The sequence below is a fragment of the Pelobates fuscus genome, chromosome 1 (genome assembly GCF_036172605.1).
Source record: "Pelobates fuscus isolate aPelFus1 chromosome 1, aPelFus1.pri, whole genome shotgun sequence".
NCBI classification, from domain to species: Eukaryota; Metazoa; Chordata; class Amphibia; order Anura; family Pelobatidae; genus Pelobates; species Pelobates fuscus.
In genome coordinates, this window is record NC_086317.1 from 288,329,750 (window position 1) to 288,354,963 (window position 25,214).

Genomic DNA, 25,214 nt, shown 5'->3' on the forward strand with positions numbered 1-25,214 from the left:
AACCACCATAGACTTCAATGGGCAGGCAAATTTTAAAACCCACAGGGACTCTTTCTGGCCACAATAGTGATGGAAAAGTTGTTTCAAGGGGATTAACACCTGGACTGTGGCATGCCGGAGGGGGATCCATGGCAAAACTCCCATTGAAAATTACATAGTTGATGCAGAGTCTGGTTTTAATCCATAAAGGGCATAAATCCCCTAACATTCCTAAATTGTTTGGAATAACGTGCTTTAAAACATCAGGTATGATGTTGTATCGATCAGGTAGTGTAAGGGTTACGCCCGCTTCACAGTGACAGATCAAAATCCCCGTTTAACGCACCGCAAACAACCGCAAACAGTCCATTTGCACAACCGCAAACTCCCCATTTGCACAAGGTTGGATACCAAGCTAGCCATGTCCCGTTCCTTGTCCTCACTGATGTCATTGAAGGTCTCTTCCTCCACCCAGCGACGTACAACACCAAGGGTCCCCGAAAGGTGACAACAAGCCCCTTGGGACGCCTGCTGTGTTTGGTCTTCCACCTCCTCAAAGCCACCTTCCTCCTCTGACTCCTCTTCTTCAGACTCCTCCCTCTGCGCTGCCTCTCTCTGCGTTATTATAAGGTGTGTTAAGTAGTACTATTCCTATCAGTTGGTCCTCCTACTTCAAATTTGGGGCACTGCGCGTGTAATCTAATGTGCCACCAGATAGGAGTGGTGTGTTAAGTAGTCCCCCTCATCAGGCCTTTTTTAGTCGAATGTATTGCCCACTGTCAGTCGCTTCGGGATCCATCCCTCATTCATCTTAATAAAGGTGAGGTAATCTAGACTTTTTTGACCTAGGCGACTTCTCTTCTCAGTGACAATACCTCCTGCTGCACTGAAGGTCCTTTCTGACAGGACACTTGAAGCGGGGCAGGCCAGAAGTTCTATCGCAAATTGGGATAGCTCAGGCCACAGGTCAAGCCTGCACACCCAGTAGTCAAGGGGTTCATCGCTCCTCAGAGTGTCGATATCTGCAGTTAAGGCGAGGTAGTCTGCTACCTGTCAGTCGAGTCGTTCTCTGAGGGTGGACCCTGAAGGGCTGTGGCGATGCATAGGACTTAAAAAGCCTCCATTAACAACACGTCTGTAAAGCGTCCTGTCCTTGCCGGCGTGGTCGTGGGTGGAGGAGGATTACTTTCACCTCTTCCCCTGTTAGATTCCCGTTATGCTGTGACATCACCCTTATACGCTGTGTAAAGCATACTTTTTAATTTATTTTGGAACTGCTGCATCCTTTCCGACTTGCGGTAATTTGGTAACATTTCAGGCACTTTATGCTTATACCGGGGGTCTAGTAGCGTGGACACCCATTACAGGTCATTCTCCTTCAGCATTTTTATACGAGGGTCCCTCAACAGGCACGACAGCATGAAAGACCCCATTTGCACAAGGTTGGATGCCGAGCTAGTCATGTCCCGTTCCTCGTCCTCAGTGATCTCACTGAAGGTATGTTCTTTCCACCAGCCACGTACAACACCACGGGTACCGGATAGGTGACAACGAGCACCCTGGGATGCCTGTTGTGGTTGGTCTTCCTCCTCCTCCTCAAAGCCACATTCCTCCTCTGAATCCTCTTCCTCACAATCCTCTTCCAGCGTTGCCGCAGGTCCAGCAAGCGATGCTGATAAGGCTGTTTCTGGTGGTGATGGTGACCACAACTCTTCCTCTTCACGCTCATCTATGGCCTGATCCAGCACTCTTCGCAGGGCACGCTCCAGGAAGAAAACAAATGGTATGATGTCGCTGATGGTGCCTTTGTTGCGACTGACTAGGTTTGTCACCTCCTCAAAAGGACGCATGAGCCTACAGGCATTGCGCATGAGCGTCCAGTAATGTGGCAAAAAAATTCCCAGCTCCGCAGAGGCTGTCCTAGCACCCCGGTCATACAAATAGTCATTAACGGCTTTTTCTTGTTGGAGCAGGGGTCAAACATTAGGAGTGTTTAATTCCAACGTGTCGGGCTGTCGCAATTCAAGCGCCTCACTGGCATGTTGTTTCGCCGCTGGATATCTGTAAACTGCGCCATGGCCGTGTAGGAACGCCTGAAATGGCCACACACCTTCCTGGCCTGCTTCAGGATGTCCTATAAGCCTGGGTACTTATGCACAAAGCTTTGTATGATCAGATTACATACATGTGCCATGCACGGCACATGTGTCAACTTGCCCAAATTCAATGCCGCCAACAAATTTCTTCCGTTGTCACAAACCACTTGGCCGATCTCCAGTTGGTGCCGAGTCAGTCACTGATCCACCTGTGCGTTCAGGGCGGACAGGAGTGCTGGTCCGGTGTGACTCTCTGCTTTCAGGCAAGTCAACCCCAAGACGGCTTGACACTGCTTTATCCGGGATGTGGAATAGTACCTGGGCAGCTGGGGGGGGGGGGGGGGTGCCATTGATGTGGAGCAGAAGAGGACTCAGCCGAGGAGGTTATGGGAGAGGATGGAGTAGGAGGAGTAGAGGAGGTGGCAGCAGGCCTGCCTGCAAGTCGTGGCGGTGTCACCAACTCCTCTGCAGAGCCACGCATTCCACCAGCCATCAGCAGGTTTACCCAATGCGCAGTGTAGGTGATATACCTGCCCTGACCATGCTTTGCAGACCAGGTATCAGTGGTCAGATGGACCCTTGCCCCAACACTGTGTGCCAGACATGCCATTACTTCCTTTTGCACAATCGAGTAAGGGTTGGGGATTGCCTTTTGTGCAAAGAAATTTCGTCCGGGTACCTTCCATTGCGGTGTCCTAATAGCTACAAATTTTTGGAACGCCTCAGACTCCACCAGCTTGTATGGTAAAAGCTGGCGGGCTAAGAGTTCAGTCAAGCCAGCTGTCAGACGCCGGGCAAGGGGGTGACTTTGTGACATTGGCTTTTTACCCTCAAACATGTCCTTGATAGACACCTGACTGTGGGCAGATGAGCAGGAACTGCTCAAGGCGAGAGACGGAGTGGCGGATGGTTGAGAGGGGGCAAGGAGGACAGCAGTGGTTGACGTGGCTGAAGATGCTGGACCTGGAGGAGGATGGCGGCTTTGAGTCTGTGTGCTGCTTGTACTCATGTGTTGATCCCATAGGCGTTTGTGATGTGCGGTCATGTGCCTTTGCAAAGCAGTTGTACCTAGGTGGGTGTTGGACTTCCCACGACTCAGTTTCTTTTGGCACAGGTTGCAAATGGCATCCCTGTTGTCAGAGGCAGACACACAAAAAAAAATGCCACACTGCTGAGCTATGCAATGACGGCATTCTGGTGGTGGCAACAGCATGCGTTGATTGGCGTGTTGTCTGGCTGACCCCGGGTGCCGATGCATGCTGTCTGACTGTGCCACTAGCTCCTTGCGACAACCTCCCCCTGCTTCCAACTTGTCTCCTCCTCTCTGTCTCCCCATCTGAACTTTCGCCCTGTTCTTCTTCTCTTCTAGCGGGCACCCACGTGACATCCACGGACGCATCGTCATCATCAACCGCTTCACTTGTATCTGACAACTCAGCAAAGGAAGCAGCAGCGGGTACAACATCATCATCATCACCCCGTATGTCCATGTGTGTAATGCTGCCTGACTGAGACATATCCCTGTTATCTACATCCTCTGGCAATAATGCTTGCGCATCACTCATTTCTTCCAACTGATGTGTAAATAACTCCTCTGACAGATGAAGTGAAGCGGCTGTGGTGCTAGTGTTGGTGGTGGCGGCAGGTGGCCGAAGCTAAGCTGGAGGAGGATGGTGCGTCAAGGTTCCGAGCAGTTGTAGAAGATTGGGTGTCCTGTGTTAGCCAGTCAACTATGTCCTCAGAACTTTTCGAGTTCAGGGTACGTGGCCTCTGAACACTGGGCATTATTCTAGGGCCAAAGGGAATCACAGCACCACGACCACGACGGCCCCTGCGGGGTGGCCTGCCTCTACCTGTCATTTTTTTTTCGATTAGTGGTACTATGCGTGCAAGCTACTGTGACAACAGATATGAGTGGCACTGTGCACTGGCAGAAGTTGGCAGAGTAGACGCTGTAGGCCTGACACACACGCTTGCAGACAACTAACTGCTATTCAATCTATTACAGTCAATTTTTTTTTTTTTTGTACACTACTGTTACACCAGATATGAGTTGCACTGGTGTGACACTGTGCCCTGGCAGGCCCTGAAACGAACACGTGTGAAGGAAACTGACTGCTATTATATTGCAGTCAAAAAAGTTTTTTTTTGTTAAATGCAAGCTATTGTGACACCAGTTATGAGTGGTGGCACTGGGCAAGTGGGCACAGTATACGCTTTGAGCCTGACACACACGCTGGCGGACAACTAACTGCTATTCAATCTATTACAGTCAAAATTGTATTTTTTTTTTAAATGTACACTACTGTTACACCAGATATGAGTAGCACTGGTGTGACACTGTGCCCTGGCAGAACCTGAAACGCACACGTGTGAAGGAAACTGACTGCTATTATATTACAGTCAATCAAGTTGTTTTTTTGTTAAATGCAAGCTATTGTGACACCAGATATGAGTGGTGGCACTGGGCAAGTGGGCACAGTATACGCTGTGAGCCTGACACACACGCTGGCAGGCAGGCAACTGCAATTAGATTACACAGGGAAAAAAAAAAGCAGACTGATGTTCTAGCCCTAAAAAGGGCTTTTTGTGGTGCTGTCCTTACAGCAGAGATCAGTTGAGTCCTTCAGGACTGTAGTGGACACTGAATACACTAGCCTAACTATCAATTTCCCTATTAAATCAGCAGCAGCACACTGTCCCTCCTCTCACTAAGAATGCATTTTCAGAATGAATCTAAAATGGATGCTGTCCAGGAGGTGAGAGGGTCTGGGAGGGAGGGTCTGCTGCTGATTGGCTGGAATGTGTCTGCTGACTGTGAGGTACAGGGTCAAAGTTTCCTCAATGATGACGAATAGGGGGCAGACTGAACATCGCATATGTTCGCCGTCTGTGGCGAACGTGTACAAGCTATGTTCGCCAGGAACTATTCGCCAGCGAACCGTTTGGGACATCACTACTCTTCAATTGTTCAACCCCTGTGGTTCTCCCCTACCCTTTTTGAAATGTTACCCAATACTATGGCTTAACTGAGCTTATCATTACTTTCACACAATGCTCAGGGTCTGAATAATAAAGAGGAAAGGCTTTAAACTTCTATACATCCATAGGAGCAAACATGCCTTTCCTGCTTAAACCCATGTTTGTGAACAAAAAAAGTCCTAATTATTGGTGTAGACATTTCCCCAAATCCTTGTGCACCCAGTAAACATAGTGTGTCTCAATCTTGATGGGACATTTGATCCTATTTGAAGAATCCAAAGTCTTGAAGAACAGAGATGTGATATGTTTTATTGGTTTATAGAATTATGTACTAGACTGCAGTCTATCTTTTAAATGTTTAAACGCCAAGTGACTGACATGCAAGATTTTTGATACCTTATTTCAGCCCTGGAATCAGGTTTCCCTTGCCTTGCTATGGTAGGAGATGATTGTAATGTTTATTAGGACTCACATATGGACTGGTCTCCATCAGGTCAATACAAATTGTCCCATCAAAATTTGCCTTTTGGAGATTAAAACACCAAGACCAATATGATTTGCATTTCAGTGAAACGCAGAAAATCTTGACTGTTAACTACATATTGCCTACGGAATGAACTAAGGACCTTGTCTCTTGAACATCAACAAATTAGAAAAGAGAGGTAACTTTGTGCTATTTTGACGATGAAACACTGAAAATAAATAAGAATCATTCAGATTAATTGCGGAAAAAAATTAGGAGGTTGTTTTTTGAAAAGGGGAATAAGGCAGATGCTATACTAGCGAACAAACTTATAGAAGAATGTACCTCTCAGTACATTACTAGTATTTTAAATGAAGAAGGCATATTGGTTTCTGACCCGAGGGCTGTTGCTGATTCATTCACTCACTTCTATTGTAAGTTATATTGTGGGAAGTCAGTAGATCATGCTTATGGAAAACATAACTAAAGGTGTGTGACTTTTTACATAGATCTTAAACACAAAAGCTCCGTTCTGACTTAGTGTATTCCTTGACCAAAGATATATTTGCTTAGGAGGACATTACCATGATCAAACGCCTAAAGCCTAACAATGCTCCTGCAGGAGAAGAACAGGATGCCAGTTATAAATGATGTGAAAAGTACATGTAATCTAAACACTTCCTTGGTAAATATAGCAGCCAAATCCTTGAAGGATATAACTTGACAAGTGGCACATGAGACTTTGAGAATCTATCAACTATCATGAGGATGACCATTTTACCATTGGAAGGTCAACGATAAAATCCATAGACAGACTGTCCCAAGGTCTATCAGGTATAGGTAATTGCTGCAATAACCCACAAGGAGCCGCATGGGAGGAATTCACACTGGCACAAGTGAAACAACCTGGCACGTACTCTTTAATTTCTTTGTGCGCAGAGGACCACCAGATGTTCTGTGAAAATACAAGAAAACTTTTAGCGATATCAGGATGCCCTGCAGGCTAAGTGTCATGATAGAGTGACATAATGTCTTGCCTTTCAGTAAGAGTGACATATAACTTGTCAAGGGGTTTCTCATTTGGAGCCTCATTTTGTTTGCATTGCATAAATTGTAAAATGGAAGAAGAAATAGAGAGAAGGGTAGTGGCAATTATCCTGTCAGGCGGTATGACAGGAGTCAGGACTACTTCTTGTTTACCAGTAGTCTCAAACTGCCTAGATAGAGCATCTACTTTGGGGTTTAGGATTACCAGGTCTATAGGTAATGATGTAATTGAAGCATGATAAGAAGAGACACCACCAAGCCTTTCTACAAGACAAACTCTTAGCTTTGCTTAGATAAGAAGGATTCTTATGATCCATTAGAATAATAACAGGATCCTAGAACCCTCCAGGAGATGTCTCCATTTCTTCAGTGTTACAATGATGGCAAGGACTTCCCTATTGCCAATATCGTAGTTCCTTTCAGTCTTAGACATTTGCTTGGAATAAAATCCACAAGGGTGCAATGGTATGTCAAAGGATTCTCTGTGGGACATAACTGCTCCCACTCCCACCTCTGAGGCATCTACCTCCAGTATAAAAGGCAAGGAAGGGTTTGGGTGTTTAAGAATGGGAGCAGAAGCAAATGCGATTTATAGAAAAACATAATTGATAAAAAATACTGAAATACTGCTGGGGCGTAAAGGCAGCACAGTTTACTTATAGTGATAGCTTCTAGTGTTAAAGGCAGTCTTCCACTCCTAACTCTCTTTAATATGCTCTAGATTGTAGGCACACCTAAGATCCATTTTACTAAACACAGTAGCCTGTTTTCGTCTATTGAACAATTGTGTTATTAATAAAATAGGATATGCATTTTTGATAGTGACTTTATTAAGACATCTGTACTGGATACAAGGTGATCAATCACCATCTGTCTTGACACAAAAAAGAAGCCTGCCCTGGCCGGAGAAGATTAAATTTGGTACTCCATGATTCTATCTGACCTGACTCCAAATTAATAGTAGGGTTGTGTATAAGCAACCATGGCTATCCTAGTACAATCTGTAAAGAAGGAAAAGAAATTAACTGGAACTGAATCTTCTCAGTATATTATAACCTTGTAGCCATGAGTATGGGTACCGCTTTGTGAGCAATCACCCAAGAACAAAATGGTCTGCAAGTTATGGTCTGAACAGCCTAGGGTGTTTCTTTCTTCCTTAAGGGTATCTTCTGTTCTTAACCGCACCAAGGCTAGAACATTACCTGTGTCAGTGGAATAGTCATAACACAGGGAAATAGAGAGAATTAATCTATTTAGAGTCAACTGAGGGGATTTTCATGTCACACCCAAGGCAGGTCTGGACAGTAAAGACAGAGTCCCTCCATCCTCCTAAACAGGTCCTTTTCTGCTTGAATAAGCTTAGTAACCCCTAACTGCATAGGTTCTGCCTCTGACATGGTTGGGATCTTGGGATTGACAACTTTAGGCATAATGGATACAATATTGCATCTGTTTCTATTCCTGGTATACTGTCAATCTAAAATTCTGTTATCTAAATCGATGAGGTAGTCAAATGTTACAGGAAGTTCTCTGGCAGCTACATCATCGAATATAGTATCAGTTAAACCTTCCATGAAAGCTAGTCTACCTGAGAAGCCGAGGTACAGAACTAGATAGCATAGTCAGTTACTGACCTGAATCCCCGTTTGATCCTCTTTAAAGTGGCACTGTCACGCCGAACTTACCTTGCCCTAATCACTTCCTCTTTTCTCCCTCTCTCAGTATCTGTTTATCTTTTTTTCTTATCTTATCTAGTTTTCTTTAAAACATAAGACACAGTAGGGACTACTTTGTCTTATGTGTTTTTCATACGCTTGACCAGCTTTGACCCACTTCCCTCTTTCCTCTGTGATCTTCAGATGCCTGCTTTCAATATTCCAGAATGTCCTGTCATTTAGACAGGACGTCGGCAAAACTACTGAATTTCATCCTAACAGAATGAGAACAGTTTGTCCATTCGTGTTAGGAATGCCTTTGGTACTTTTAGTTCGGTTTGAGATAACTTGCAGCCGCTTACTAGATAGCTCCCTAATTCCCACGGTATTAGGGAGCTATCTACCAAAAGACTAAAAGACCAAGATTGGTCTTTCAGCCGACATTACTAATACTAAGCAAAGATTACTTATTATTAGTAAATAAGGGACACTGCCCCTACTCGCAATGGGTGGGGGCCCTAAATAAATGAGCTGATGCATAAGGAATCCCACTTTAGACCTATCTGAAGGAAAGGTTCGGGGATACATCTCACAATGGAACTCCACTTGATTGAGAAAGCCCCTACAAGTCTTAGCATCTCCTCCATACCTAGGAGGAGGAGGGGTCAGATGCGCTGATTCATTATTTTGGTTAGATGTCTCTGGAATAGGAGATAGGGGTGAGGCTATATATCGCTGTTCTGGACAAAAGTGCCTGAAGCGCTTGGGCTCTCTGATCCATACAGTGATTTTGCTCTTTAAACATCACAACATATGAAGCCATTTTCTGTTCTAAACCTACAGGGTCCATGGTCCTATTGTAATGTCACAGTGCAATACCCCAACACACAGAGTTATGAACAGCACGGGACAAAACAAAGAAATAATGTATTACCTGTCCTTCACGCTAGACAGAGATAAAAGTGTAGTCAGTAACGAGCCAAGGTCAGGGTAACAGAGACAGCGAAAACGAGAACTAGCCAAAGTCATGAATACGGTAATCAGTCAGACAGACAAATAACACAGTAAAGGGTTGAAAATGAATGCCGGGTCAGTAACAAAGCCACGGTCAATACCAGAATATAATACAATAGAGGAATGCACTAGAGAGTACTGAGACAGAAACCGCAATAGGGCTAGGGAGGTTTATATACCGTTCAGTAGCATTTGATTGGTCCACATCATGCTTGCACCCCCAAAACGTTGGTGCGCTGGAATGACATGCACCAATTTGAGCTTGAAATGACTTAGGCCTCCCATTGCCCCTTTAAGGGTGTTCTTGTGACATGAGAAGTGCACTCAGTAATAAGAGGCGGATTGCACGACAGTTTACCATGGTTGGCGCACCTGGCCCGTATCGGGGGGTGGGGGGGGGGAATGAGCGAGCGGTGTAACTCATGTGGAAGCGGGAGTCCTCAAGCCACTCAAGCAGCAGACCCCAGCCAGTTAGCGTATTGGTTGAGTAATGTCACAAGATGCTACTTATTCATATTACAGACACATTTTCCTTATTAATATAGATGTTAAGATTTTCACTAAAATATTGTCTAACTGACTGGGACCACTGCTCCCTAACGTGATCTATCCACTCAAGGTAGGCTTTGTATATAGTCAGGAAGCTCCTCATGTGTTTCATAGAATGATACATTGTTTCACATAGAGAAGGTTTAAGAACTATGCTTCTAGGTTTAGATATTGAGAACACCTTCAATATGTTTAACTGGTATTTTCTGAGGGAAGTTATTTTTTATATCAGTCTACCAGCAAAATATATTTTAGCAGTCAGAATTCTTAATACCTTTGGTGGCCAAGGTTTCTGTCATGAGAAATAACTCTGGTGAAATAAAAAAAAGAAACTAGACAGGGCTCCCTGGTTTCCCCATTGTTATTCTCTGTGCATGTAGAAAGTTTGGCGAGTTTGATATTAAAGAATGATGTGAAAGGCATTTATTGTGGGTCTATGGAGTATAAAATGAGTCTGCTCACGGATGATGTTCTCCTTTCTATTATCAATCCATGCATCTCCTTCCCATGTCTTTATGACATAATATCTAAATAAAAAAAAAATCTATGAATATATACTTAATCTGAAAAAATGTGAGGGCCTGAAAATCTCATTGGACCCTGGTAACTTTATTTGTTTTTAGGAGCATGGATCATAACATAGATTATCTTGATGTGACTCCAATGTCTTCTTTACATGATCTTTACTTTTAAAATTATCCAAAACTTTATATTAATCTACATTTTGAATCATTGTAATCCTTTAATACACGCATGTCAAACTCAAAGTCTAGCATGGGCCACATAAACAAGGTTTAAGTTTATGTGGGCCGCCCAAAAAAAACAACCCTCACATTTTCATAGAAACGTAGGTTTATTTTGAAAAGTACAGTATAAAAAAACCCACAGCATCCCCTCTACTAAACCACAGCACCCCCTCTACTAAATCCCAGCCCCCCCTCTACTAAATCCCAGTCCCCCCATATACTAAATCCCAGTCCCCCCCTCTAGCCAACAAGCAGACTCCATTCACATTGTCGCTGCCAGTATGCGACTCCGGAGTCCGGCCTCTTGTATACCCCAAATGGTGCCGTCCACACCCTGTGCCAAATCTGATCCTCCCGCTACTTCTTGAAACCCTGTGAAGGTGGAGCACATCAATGTCATGTCGGAATGTGATGTGGCCTGCATGCACCTCCAGGTACTCCACTGTCCAGTCGCAGCCAATGCAACACTGACCAACACACACGCACACTCACTGATACACACATACACACTCACTGACAGACACACACACACACACACACTCACTGACAGACAACCACACCCACAGACACTCACAGACAGACACTCACAGTAAGAAACAGACAGACAAACACACACTCACTGACAGACACAGAGACACTCACTGACACACACACACACATACATACTCACTGACAGACACACACACTCACTGACAGACACAGGAAGACACACACACACACAATGACAGACACATACAATGACAGACACACATACACACTGACAGACACACACACACATTTACACATTCTTGCACTCACATCATTTTATTTATAGTTCCCTACCTTTGGGAGCTGGTGTTGGCCCTCTTATATCTGGAGATCTCCATCCTGCTCTTCACTGCTCCTACACATGCAGTTTAGTGATGCTGGGTGCCAGAATATGATGTCATATTCCAGTGCCTGACATCACTACAGATGGCACGCGTAAGGGAGCAGTGAGGAGCAGGAAGGCTGAATGTGGAGAAAGCAGGTGCCTACTCTGCTTTAACACTAAGCATGCACTCGCCGGGCTGCGAAAATGTCCATTGTGGGCCGCATTCGGCCCCGGGCCGCGAGTTTGACATGCTTGGCCTACATTATAACAGTGTGACCCCGATTGCCCAGGCTTTAAAATGGAATTCTAAACATGAAGGTCTACTAATTGTTCAACATTGAAAAAGCATATTGGTCTTCTCCACAAATTTATTGTGGATTAATTTGGATGCCTTCCATTGGTGGTTGTCTCACTCCTTAACAAGTTTTATCGACATCAGAAGTGGCTTGAGCGAACCATTTTTGGCCTTTTTTAGGAAAAGCCCGGATTATGCTCTCAGGCAATCAGTGTCTCCCCATTCATAAAACTGGCTTGGAAAAGGTACATTTGTTTCCAAACCAGTTTTGTGAATTTGCTGTGAAAGTGTCAGCTGACGGCTCTCAGCCAATCAGAGGTGCCCCTGTCTGGCAACACTCTGCTGAAACTGAAGCTGGATTTTGGGGGGTAGTTGCAATCGCTGCTGGAGGCTCACTTTTGGGTTAAACTGTATGAGAATGGTTAAATGCCTTGCAGGGGCGTACCTAGAGCATATGGCACCCGGGGCCGGTCCTAGTTTTGGCACCCCCCCCCCCCCCCCCCCCCCCGCACTTTAAAATGTCCAAAACACCCACAATTTTTTTTAATGTATGTAGCATTGAGCAGTGCTTCCATGTTTCAATGTAAGCATGCTCTTGTATGGAGTAAGTGTGAGTAAATGAATGGGTGTGTTTGTATGTAGTGTTGGCATTTTAACGCAGGCATGCTTTTGTGTGTAGTGTTGGCGAGATGCAGTGGTGTGGTTATATATAATGGTGATGTTTTAATACAGAGGTGTGTTTGTATGTAGTGTTTGCACTGGAATGCAGGGATGTGTTTGTGTGTAGTGTTGGCAAGATGCTGAGATGTGGGATTGCCATATTTAAGGACACCAAATAAGGGAGCTATCTGCTAAACAGCACCCTAATTTGGTATCTTTACATATGGAATCTCACATAAGGGCACCAATTTAGGGAATTCTCTACTAAATAGCTAAAAGATCTACATTTTAAAAGCCTTTTTCTTAATTTTAATATTTAGGTTGTTTAGTAGATAACTCACTTATTTGTTATCCTTATGTGGGATTGACATATTTAAGGACACCAAATTAGGGAGCTATCTACTAAACATATACACAACCACAGATATACAAACGCATTTAGTTATTAAGAGGTCCAACCAACCTCCCTACCTTACTCTGGGAGTGACAAGCGGTTGCTGCTGGGATCTCTGTGCTCTTCCTTCACAGCTCACTTGCACGACCAGTAGTGATGCCGATGCCAGGATGACGTCATACCCCGGCTGCCGGCTTACTGCAGGGCGTACACAAGCTCCTATATGGTCCATAAAAATGTTTAATCTCACTGCCTTCCAGTATATATCTGTCCTATCTGTCTGGGGGAATGTGACAACGTGGATGTATATGTAAGTGGGTGAGTATTACGATCAGGAGAAAGGTATATGGCAGGGTGGGACAGTGTGGTGGATACTATGTCAGTGTGTGCCATTGCACACAGTGGATTGAAGGAGGTGACTGCAGGCGAGGTGGTGAGTATATGGTGTTTTATGTCACGGGTGGGAACAATGGGATTGGGTGTTATATGGAAGAGAGGATATTATGTCAAGGCAGGGCCAGGGTGTATGGCAGGGTGTGTATTATGATACGGTGGAGGTATATAGCAGGGAGGGGATTATGGCAGTGTGGGTATTATATGACATGTTAAAGGGGTATATGCCAGGGTGGGAATTATGACCAGGTAGTGGGTTTATAGCAGGGAGGATATTATGACAAGGCAGGGGTGTATATGGCGGTGGTGTATATGGCAGAGAGGGCAGGGGTGTTGAAAGAGGGTGTGACAGAGTGACTGAGGGAGGGGGTGACAGGGAGACTGAGGGAGGGGGTGACAGGGAGACTGAGGGAGGGGGTGACTGGTGACTGAGGGAGGGGGTGACTGGTGGCAGAGTGAGGGGGTAACAGAGTGACTGAGGGAGGGGGTGACTGGGTGACAGGGTGACTGAGGGAGGGGGTGACAGAGTGACTGAGGAAGGGGGTGACAGGGTGACTGAAGGAGGGGTTGACTGGTGACTGAGGGAGGGGGTGACTGGTGACTGAGGGAGGGGGTGACAGGGTGACTGAGGGAGGGGTTGACTGGTGACTGAGGGAGGGGTTGACTGGTGCCTGAGGAAGGGGGTGACAGGGTGACTGAGGGAGGGGTTGACTGGTGACTGAGGGAGGGGGTGACAGGGTGACTGAGGGAGGGGGTGACTGGTGACAGAGTGACTGAGGGAGGGGGTGACTGGTGACAGGGTGACTGGGGAGGGGGTGACTGGTGACAGAGTGACGGGGTGACAGGGTGACTGAGGGAGGGGGTGACTGGTGACAGGGTGACTGGGGAGGGGGTGACTGGTGACAGAGTGACTGAGGGGGTGACAGGGTGACTGAGGGTGTGACAGGGTGACTGAGTGGCTATGGGGGGATGACAGGGTGACTGAGGGAGGGGGTGACAGGGTGACTGGTGACAGAGTGGCTGAGGGGGGTGACAGGGTGACTGGTGACAGGGTGACTGGTGACAGGGTGACTGAGGGGGGTGACAGGGTGACTGAGGGGGGTGACAGGGTGAGGGGGTGACAGAGTGACTGAGGGAGGGGGTGACAGGGTGAGGGGGGGTGACAGGGTGACTGAGTGGGGGGGTGACTGGTGACTGAGGGAGGGGGTGACAGGGTGACTGAGGGAGGGGGTGACAGGGTGACTGAGGGGGTGATTGGTGACAGGGTGACTGAGGGGGGTGACAGGGTGACTGAGGGGGTGACAGGGTGACTGGTGACATGGTGACTGAGGGGGGTGACAGGGTGAGGGGGGGTGACAGGGTGACTGAGTGGGGGGGTGACTGGTGACTGAGTGGGGGGGTGACTGGTGACTGAGGGAGGGGGTGACAGGGTGATTGAGGGAGGGGGTGACAGGGTGACTGAGGGAGGGGGTGACAGGGTGACTGAGGGGGGTGACAGGGTGACTGAGGGGGGGTGACAGGGTGACTGAGGGAGGGGGTGACAGGGTGACTGAGGGGGGTGACAGGGTGACTGAGGGGGGGTGACAGGGTGACTGAGGGAGGGGGTGACAGGGTGATTGAGGAGGGTGAGGGGGTGACAGGGTGATTGAGGGGGTGATTGGTGACAGGGTGACTGAGGGGGGTGACAGGGTGACTGGGGGGGGGGTGACTGATGACAGGGTGACTGAGGGGGGGTGACAGGGTGACTGAGGGGGGTGACAGGGTGACTGAGGGGGGTGACAGGGTGACTGAGGGGGTGATTGGTGACAGGGTGACTGAGGGGGGGTGACAGGGTGACTGAGGGAGGGGGTGAGAGGGTGACTGAGGGAGGGGGTGACAGGGTGACTGAGGGGGGGTGACAGGGTGACTGAGGGAGGGGGTGACAGGGTGATTGAGGGGGTGACAGGGTGACTGAGGGGGGGTGACAGGGTGACTGAGGGAGGGGGTGACAGGGTGACTGAGGGAGGGGGTGAGAGGGTGACTGAGGGAGGGGGTGAGAGGGTGACTGAGGGAGGGGGTGAGAGGGTGACTGAGGGAGGGGGTGAGGGTGAATTTACAATAATGTTTCTTACCATGATTCAGGGGCTGTCTCTCTCCATCCCAGCCCAGGCAGTGCAGGAGGTGCAGGCAGAGTGGCCGCAGGGGAGAATCCTGTCAGAATACACGCTCTGCGCCCCCTGCTGGCACACTCCATAACAGCATCCCTGGTGCTCAGTGATGACTCAGAACACAGGCTGGGAATCCCCTCCCTGTGCTCTGACTCACTCACTGAGCGCCGGAGCCGCGAGGGAGAGGACGACCAGCAGGAGGGACAGAGTGTGCCCCCCCCCTACTGGATGGCACCCGGGGCGGACCGCCCCCCCCGCCCCCCCCTTAGTACGCCACTGATGCCTTGAGGTAAAAGTGTGCCTCCTGGTAATAAGTTGTTAAGGTGCCTGGAGTGTTCCTTGTAATCTGTCATGTAAGATCTGTGCTGGCACCAGTGGATATAATTTTTCTTCTTTTTCAAATAATATAGAGGGTGTATTTTTTACTCTTCTTCCTCCATCCTTTTTTCTAATTTCCATAATCATTCTCATCATATTTTTTCTATTCTTTTAGCATCTTTTTCATTGTGTGGCATTCTAATAAATATCTTTTTGTATGAATTTTGTATGAAAATTATATATAACTAGAAAGCTACAATTTCTGGGGAAATTGTGTGAAGTGTTCTTGCCTCCACCAGTAGTCTACAACTGGAGTGGGCGGAGTAACTGTTATTTATTTATATAGCACATTTAATTGCAATGTTGTTGCCCAAAGTGCTTCACAGTTACATTAAAACATACATTTATAAAAACATTAGCAGGTGTACAAAAGGTCCTGTCTATGACATCACTTGCAGCTCCAGCCTGGCACAGGTCAGAGTATTTTGGCAGTTGCCATCTCAAAACGGTCGTATTTTAAAAACTATAAATCCTACAGTGAAGAGCTTTATATTGTGAGAATCACAAGACCCAGACCTACATGTTGATGCATAGTATGTCTCAGATTTTTCATCTTTTGCCAGCTCCCACTCAGTGGCGGATCCAGAAGCTAATCTCGGGAGGGGCACTGGCAGATTATTTTAAGAAACAATCCAGGCACAATAACCACTACAGCTCTCTGTAGTGGTTTTGGTGCCAAGAGTTGCTGTGGCGCCCTCCCAGAGTAAGTAGTCAAACCGTTTAAAAAAACGTTTGATAACTTACCCAGGTCTGCCGGGATAGGGGTTGTAGTGTGTATGTGTTTGAGGGGTGCAGTGTGTGTGAGGGTCGCAGTATGTGTATGGAAGGGTAGTGCGTTTGTGAGAGGAGTGCAGTGTATGTATGGGGTAGCAATTTGTATATTGGGAGCAGTGTGTGTATTGGGAGCAGTGTGTTTGTGTGTGAGTTGCGCAGTGTGTTTTTGTGTGAGGGGTGCTGTGTGTATGGGGGGCAGTGAGTGTATTGGGGGCTATGTGTGTATTGGGGGCTGTGTGTAAGGGGGGGCTGTGTGTGTGTAAGGGGGGCTGTGTATGTAAGAGGGGGGCTATGTATGTGTAAGGGGGGCTGTGTGTGTGTGTAAGGGGAGGGCTGTGTGTGTGTAAGGGGGCTGTGTATGTAAGGGGGCTGTGTATGTAAGAGGGGGGCTGTGTATGTAAGAGGGGGGTTGTGTATGTAAGGGGGGCTGTGTATGTAAGGGGGGGCTGTGTGTGTAAGGGGGGCTGTGTGTGTAAGGGGGGCTGTGTGTGTAAGGGGGGCTGTGTGTGTAAGGGGGGCTGTGTATGTAAGGGGGGCTGTGTGTGTAAGAGGGGGGCTGTGTATGTAAGAGGGGGTCTGTGTATGTAAGGGGGGCTGTGTATGTAAGGGGGGCTGTGTATATAAGGGGGGGGCTGTGTATATAAGGGGGGACTGTGTAAGTAAGGGGGGCTGTGTGTGTAAGAGGGGGGCTGTGTGTGTAAGAGGGGGGCTGTGTGTGTAAGAGGGAGGCTGTGTATGTAAGAGGGGGGCTGTGTGTGTAAGAGGGGGAGTGTGTGTGTGTAAAAGGGGGCTGTATATTTGTGTGTAAGGGGGTGTGTGTATGTAAGGGGGGGCTGTGTATATAAGGGGGGGCTGTGTATGTAAGGGGGGGCTGTGTATGTAAGGGGGGCTGTGTATGTAAGAGGGGGCTGTGTATGTAAGAGGGGGGCTGTGTATGTAAGAGGGGGGGCTGTGTATGTAAGAGGGAGGCTGTGTGTGTAAGAGGGGGCTGTATATTTGTGTGTAAGGGGGGGGCTGTATATTTGTGTGTAAGGGGGGGCTGTATATTTGTGTGTAAGGGGGGCTGTATATTTGTGTGTAAGGGGGGGCTGTATATTTGTGTGTAAGGGGGGGCTGTATATTTGTGTGTAAGGGGGGGCTGTATATTTGTGTGTAAGGGGGGGCTGTATATTTGTGTGTAAGGGGGGGGGCTGTATATTTGTGTGTAAGGAGGGGCTGTATATTTGTGTGTAAGGGGGGGGCTGTATATTTGTGTGTAAGGGGGGGCTGTATATTTGTGTGTAAGGGGGGGCTGTATATTTGTGTGTAAGGGGGGGCTGTATATTTGTGTGTAAGGGGGGGCTGTGTGGTGCAGTGTGTAGGGGGGCAGATTAAATATATATTTTTTAAATTATTAAATAACTAACTAAATATAGCTAATGTCCCCCCTCCCTTCTTACCTTTGCTGAGGGAGGGGGAGACATTGCTTTCTCTTCCATTCCCTGGTGGTTCTAGTGGGGGAGTGAACTCTAACCTGCAGCTCAGGCTAGAGTTCACTCTCGCGAGAACGGAGCGTTGCCATGGTAACGCTCCGTGCTCGCGAGAGGAGAGCCCGGCGGAGCTGTAGGTAAGAACTCCCCCGGGTTCTCTCACTCCCTCCCCTGCCGGCCGCCCAGCAATCTGCCTGTGGGCCGGGGAGGGAGATCACTGATCTCCCCTCCGGTAAGTGAAGGCAATCAGCAGGGCTGGTGCTTGGATAGCACCAGCCTTGCATGGGCCGGCATGGGAGAGCCTCGGGCAGCAATATTTTCTCGGGGGGGGCAATTGCCCCGTTGCCCCCCCCCTGGATCCGCCAATGCTCCCACTCTAGTTTTGAACAGTGTGCCATTCATTCCTATGGGACCAATTTCGCCACAAGAACGACGATATTCCGTGAACCATTCAGCGAAACGTTCCACAAAGTGATAGCAATCCGATCGGGAACAATCCGCACGTTCCGGTATATTTCTGTCTATGTAGTGTAAAAACTGTGGGAAGAGTTAGGGTGTTAAATTTGGCTATAATAATAATAATATATGTGGGAGATAACATTAAGTGGTCTTGCTATGCAAGAACACTTAATAAGTGTGAATAAGAGGTGAATTTTATAAATGACACGGAGGCTCATATTATGCTATCTCTTTCTTTATTTTCCCTTAGCACCAAAGAGAAAAAATTGAAACCTGAATGAAATATGAATAAAATAATAAATATAACAACTCTGCCTAGAAACAGGGCAGCCAATCAGGATACAGAAACAGTCTATAAAAGGTCTTGAACTAGCCATCCACTTCCTCTTTCTTTGCTGCTCCCTCAGTATTCCTTTTTATTTGCTAGGTGTATATTGTACTTGTTGTGTGTGTATATATATATATATATATATATATATGTATGTACTGTCTATGTTTGGATTTCACTGTTGCAGTTTTCTTACACTGCTTGTACTGGGTTCGTTCTGTATGATTTTCCCTGCCTGTGCTGCATCCCCTTGGGAGCACAGGCAGGGGATTTCAGCGCCTGCGTCGCCCTTCCCTCCCTCCACTGCCGCGGCACTTCATACAGCCCTGACATTGCGGTGGACCTTCTCTGTTAGGTACTGCTGCATGTGTTGGGTTCGGGTGATTTTATCCCGGCAGCCTGTTTCTGTTCCCCCCCCTCCCCTCCCCCCCTCGAAGGATGGAATGCCCCAGGCCATCTGTCCCAGATGCAGCGTGTAAGACGCTAGAGTTTAATCCGCAGATCGCCCAATTCCCGACAAAATCGAGTTGGAAACCCAGGACAAGGCTGGAATTCTCCCTGCATACTTGTCAGGACAAGATTCTCGACACATTAGGGCCAGCTTCTAAGCTGTATGAACTCCTTGAGTCCACTACAGTGGGGGAACCTCCACTTGATTTGATGAGACCATCGGGTGGGTGCAGAGACTTATCGGTCGCCTAGGCAACGCAAATTCAGCGTTGCCTGACAAACGCCGCAATTTTATTGAAATAGAACCGTAACTCGTGAATTCGACAGTCAAGGAAACCTGTCCTGCAGTGAAGGGCATGCTGTTTGGGGATTCCTTTGTGGAAGTCATGGCGGTCGTGGACAACCTTCCAGAAGATGGCCTTACGGTGAGTACACTGGCTCCTCATCATTCCCGTCTATGCATGGGGGGCAGGCTGGCCTTGTTTGGATAACGTGTGTCTGATTACTGATTTTTCGCCTTAATCTGATTTTGCCCCCTTTCCAGGCACAACCTTGGGAGTTGTCACTGCCGAAAGATCGGGTTGAGATCCTATTCTAAGAAATTTCAGAACTGCACTCCTAATTAGTGTTTCAAGATGTCCCATTCAAGACCCCAGGACTCACGTGCAGTCTGTTCTTGGTTGTCAAAAAAGGCAGAGGGGTTTGCCCGGTGTTAACCGGTGACGCCTCAACACCTTCCTACATTATCAACATTTCAGGATGGAGGGCATTCATTGCCTCCAGGATCTACTCCAAACGATTGGTTGGGCACATACCTATCTATTCACTTAGCGGAGGAGCACAGGGACCTATTACACTTCACATGGCAAGGTCGACGATGGGGATGTTCCTTGCCTGCCCTTCAGACTCTCCTCGGCTCCCTGTTGTGTCACCATGTCATGTGGCCGGTGATAGCCTTCCTCAAGGCATGGGGAGTTTGGTTGCTCATCTTCCTGGACGATATACTGCTCATGGCTACTTTACCTGATCACTTCCAATGTCACTTACAGTGGACTGTTCAACTGCTCGAGGGTCTTGGGAAAAGTCTATTGTGACCTCGGTTTAGAAGATTGAGTTTTGGGGATTCGATGTCGACTCTATCATCCAGTTGATATTCCTTTCCAGGGTCAAAGATGAAAGTCATAAAAAAGAAGATCAGACACGCCCTACGTATTGCGCCCCTCTCCATTCGGCAGTTGGCGAGAATAAAAATCCTATTTACTTCATCGATCCAAGCAATCTTCCCGGGACCCCTGTATTACCAGGCTCTGCGGCACTGGAAAGCAGGTTGTTCCTACGAATCCCAACTGATCTTGGATGCGGAATCACATGAAGAACTGGAGTGGTGGGTCAGCCACATGGATGCGTGGAACAGTCGGACAATATTCGGGTCTGCTCCAGACATGGTCATAGAATCGGATACCAATTTACACGGCTGGGGAACACGTTGCTGGATCATCTCCACTGGTGACAGATTGTCAGATGAACTAAGGCTCCACATCGACTGTCTGGTATGGTTGGTGGGTCTTCTGCCGTTCGCAGTCTTTCGACAACTCTGGGAAATGGTTGTATCCTGCTCCTGAACACCCAATTACCCCGATATTACAGTTGGCGACCGGGCCCTGCAACAATGGGGTGAATGCCATCCTACAGATGTGACCACCATCCCGTCACTATGCCTTTTTTCCTCCGTTCAACCTTTTCTCTCAGACACTGTATTACCTATGCAGGCATGTATGTTTTCTGGTTATAAGGGCTCTCATGTGGCAAACACAACCGGGGTTGTTCCTCGGCTTCTGAAGTTGTCTTTGGTTTTCCCGCATCGGATACTTATGATTTGGGACTTGCTTCTAGATCCAGTTGGGAGGTTGCAGGTCTGCTTCAGGTCATGGCATGGTTAATTTCTGGAATCCCTGGACACTCACAAACGTTCCACAATAAACTACGGAACTCCTGGACAATGCCTAGATTGATTGTGCAACGTTTGCGAGTTTCAGAATTTCCATTTCCGCCCGATTGACCTTTTTGTTTTTGTTTTTTCAATAAATATTTATTTAGAATTTTGTTCTTTTGTTTTTTACATATAACATGTACAAAAAATTCATCAGAAGTATCTCAACAATGCATATATTATACAAATTCCATTAACAATAAATCAGATATTATAATTCATCAAATAACAGTTATATTATTTAAGTTTTGAGAAATAAACAGAAATGCAAAAAAGTAATCAGAAGTTGTTAAAACAAACAAACTACACCCAACACCCCATCAGAGCAGGAGAGAATAAGAGAATAAATATTCGCCATATTATGTGAAAATATTGTCTAAAAATGAAAAAATAACATCCAGAGCAATACATTGAACTGAATATCACAAAGATACCCTTACCATATATCTGTGTGTAGCCGAGGGATGATGTATTTATATTCTATTAATTATCAATCAGTTCTAATAGACACACCATTCCTAAGAACAATTTATCTTAACTTTAGGAGAGCTTTAATAATAGTTCGGAAAACAGTTCTTCCTTCTTCTTGGAGGAAAGACCTGTATTGTTTATTAGGCCTTTTTCCATTGATACCTGGAACCTAATTTGCTTAATTAGAAGAGATTTTAGAAAAGGGATAGATGATCTCCAGTTTCTCGCAATAAAGATTTTAACGGCCATAAAACAATGGGTAGCAATTAAAACGTCCTTTGATTTAAGGTTCCAATTCAAATGCAAAAGGGCAGCTGCCGGATTTTGATCTATAGATGTATAAGACAAAGTACTAAAAATGGAAAATGCCCAGGACCATAAAGGACGAACCATCGGACAAGACCACCACATGTGTATATAGGACCCTATATGGGTTCCGCATCTCCAACATGTGGGGTCATAGTTCTCATACATTTTAGCAATTCTTGCTGGGGTGAAATACCATTTAAAAAGAAGTTTGAAATGACATTCCACCAAGTTCAAACAGTGAACATGTTAGCCACATGAGTCAATGAAATACACCAGTCCGTTTCGGAAATAACCATTTGTAGCTCCTGTTCCCATGTTTTAATAATCTTATAAGGAATGACATTCAAAGAATCCATCACCTGGTTGGCAATTGAAGTAACCTTATTTCAAGATTTATAATTAAAAAATATGTTCTATATGGATTGAGAGTGGAGAGGAACTCTTTAGGACATTTTTATCAATATAATTTTGTATTCGTGATTGACCATTTTTGTCTCAGTTTGTATCTCAGCTTTGAACTAGCATATTAGGAGCCTCCGTGTCATTAATAAAAATCCAAGATTTTACTATTAACATAATGTAAAGTCATGATTTTCTTAATGACACAGAGGCGAGTATTATTCCCACCCGCCCTCCCGGTGGGTTGTTGGACACTACTTGGTTATTATGTTTGATTATCTGCAAGGTAAGTGTCGGTAAGTGTCGGTAAGTATTTTGCTAATTTTTTGATTGACTTATAGTGGTTAGATGATGTGAAAACACTTTGAAAGCTTCAGTACTAATTCATCGGCTTGCATAACTTAATCTGTCATAGATATCACTTGCAGCCCTCCTTTGACTGTAAGGAAATGTTTTGTATATTTATCTAATTTGGAGCTCATAATTAAAACATTTTATAAACATTTCCATGGTGGTGTTTAGCAGATCCTCTGTAGCAATGGTGAAAAGGCCCTGTATAATTATTTCACAGAATTACTAAAACAGTATGTAAATATTTTAATAAGCATAGGTTAAGGAGAATCTGTCAGTTAGTGTTAAAGTCCAAAAACTATCAAAAGATTTTACAATTCATTTTGTACAAGTATGCATCTTTGCATCTATTATATTTCATGTGATCTTGTACTGTAAGATGATTTGTTTGCATCCAGGTTCTTTTGTTTATGTCTTCTAAATGTACTAAAATATTAATAAAAATGATAACTGCTAAATATTTTTTTAGAAAGTAACATGGAAAGTTTGTATCTTTTAATCTAAAACTATTGAACTCTTCAGGAACAATGACATCAGGTTTATTATGGTACTAATGGATTTATGAACCCTGTTCCCAAGGAAACTAAAAACAGTTTGACTCCTTAAGCGAGGGAACATGCCAATTTGAGTATTACCTGACTCCTGGCGCCATACCAACTACAGCCTGGATGTATTAGTTATGGTGCCTAAACTGCCCATGTGGTCCATTTGCTCCTAAAAATGAAACTGTATGACTGATGTAGTACATAATTCACATTTTAATATGATTCAACCTGCTTTGGAGCAGCATGCTATTTTAGAGATTTTGAAATGTTTTTATTTATTTATTTGTGTCCTTTACTTTGATTTCTCTGAAATGTTGTGTATTGAACCCTGCACCATGAACATGTGTATACATGTTTTTACTTTCATTTGCTTTGCAAAACAAAATGTATCCTACAAACTTTCATTTTTCTTAATTGATACACTGGGAATCATTACAAGTTTGCAAAGAAACAACTTTATCTTTTGCCAAGAACATATTCCCTTTAATATCTGCAAATAGGCCATACATGACATAATCCTTCGAAACAAAAAAGGAAGTTTCAAAGATCATATTACACTTTACTTTTCTCATATCTTCATTAACATTATAAAATTACATAGATTGAAGCAGATTGAAAATGATATGTTTAAAAATATGTTATTTAATTGTACCTAATATTTGTGGGCATTATTTCCAAATGTAGACATTCTTTTTACATTCTGTTGACATTTTTAGTAAAATGTACTGCTAGTAATGACACAATTGTAGTTTTGCTTTTATACTAATATTTCATTTTTATTTTGTTATTATGGAGTTTTATTTTCAACAAGAGGGATTTTTATTTTTATTCTTGTTTAATTCTGTTTGCACTGTATCATAATTTTTAGCTTTGTATGTCTCATGTTTATTTTTGTTTTCAGTGTTGTAAGTTTTTTAATATTAGTTAATTTCTGCATTGGCTCTTCAACTTCAACTTCAACAGATTTTATTCACATTTGGAAATTATTAACTTTGTAATCATATACTGTGTTAATGACTTAGATTGGTATGGAATAACTTTAAACACCTTTCTGGTGGCAGTGTGTTAGTGATTACCTTGGAATGTATAGGTTGGTAGGTTAGATGTTAGAGTTAACTTGCAGAACATTAGACCTGTGCAGGGTGAGAAAGTTAGGTTCAGATACATAATTTTTCCCAAAATAAAAATTTTGTTCAAGATGTTTGAAACTTGTTCATGTGATGGTTTGGTACAGTCAAATATTGCTCATGGAAAAATATTCGGGAAAACGTTCGGGCCAAACAAAAAGGGCCTTAAAATTGGCAAATCAGTTTACTGCAAGATATATACATAATATATTCAGCAGCACTTTGAATGTCATATGTTATTTGGTTCACAGATCAAGTGAGAAAAAACTAACTTAAGGAGGGAAAAAAATATAAATCTCTCAATCTATTATATTATTATTATATTGTACTGCTAGTCCTTTTTCCCCTCGGTCATTTGACACTTGATCTGTAAATAAAATCATCATTTATCTTTTTCTCATCAATCATCTAATTTTTTTTGGTGATATGGACAGAGTTCTGATTATGAAATCAAATGAACATGTACAGTCATCGTGCTAGTTATTTGCTCGGCTATGTGTTCATATGATGCTCTGAAATTACGGAATTTGGGTGAACAGTCAATCGGCCCATATTCAGCCAAATCACAATTTTAATAAAAAAATTTCATCAGTTCCACTATACAATTTTAAATCCTGGCAACTGACTACAGAGGTATTATTGCTTTTGCACCCTCTTTATCTCTGCTCTTATCTTCAAATTCTCACCAAGCCATCCTCCTTAGTTTGACCTTGATTTATCCTCTCATTACTGCTTTGCCACTTTTAATGCCATTACTTCTCCTAAGCTGCTGTATTATAAGTTGCAGGTGGAGAGCTCTCTGTGCTTCTGTACAAGTATGTAACTATTTGTATGTTATATTAAGAGTTTACTCCTTATGTGAGTAGTACCTTGACATTGTTCCTCAGTAAA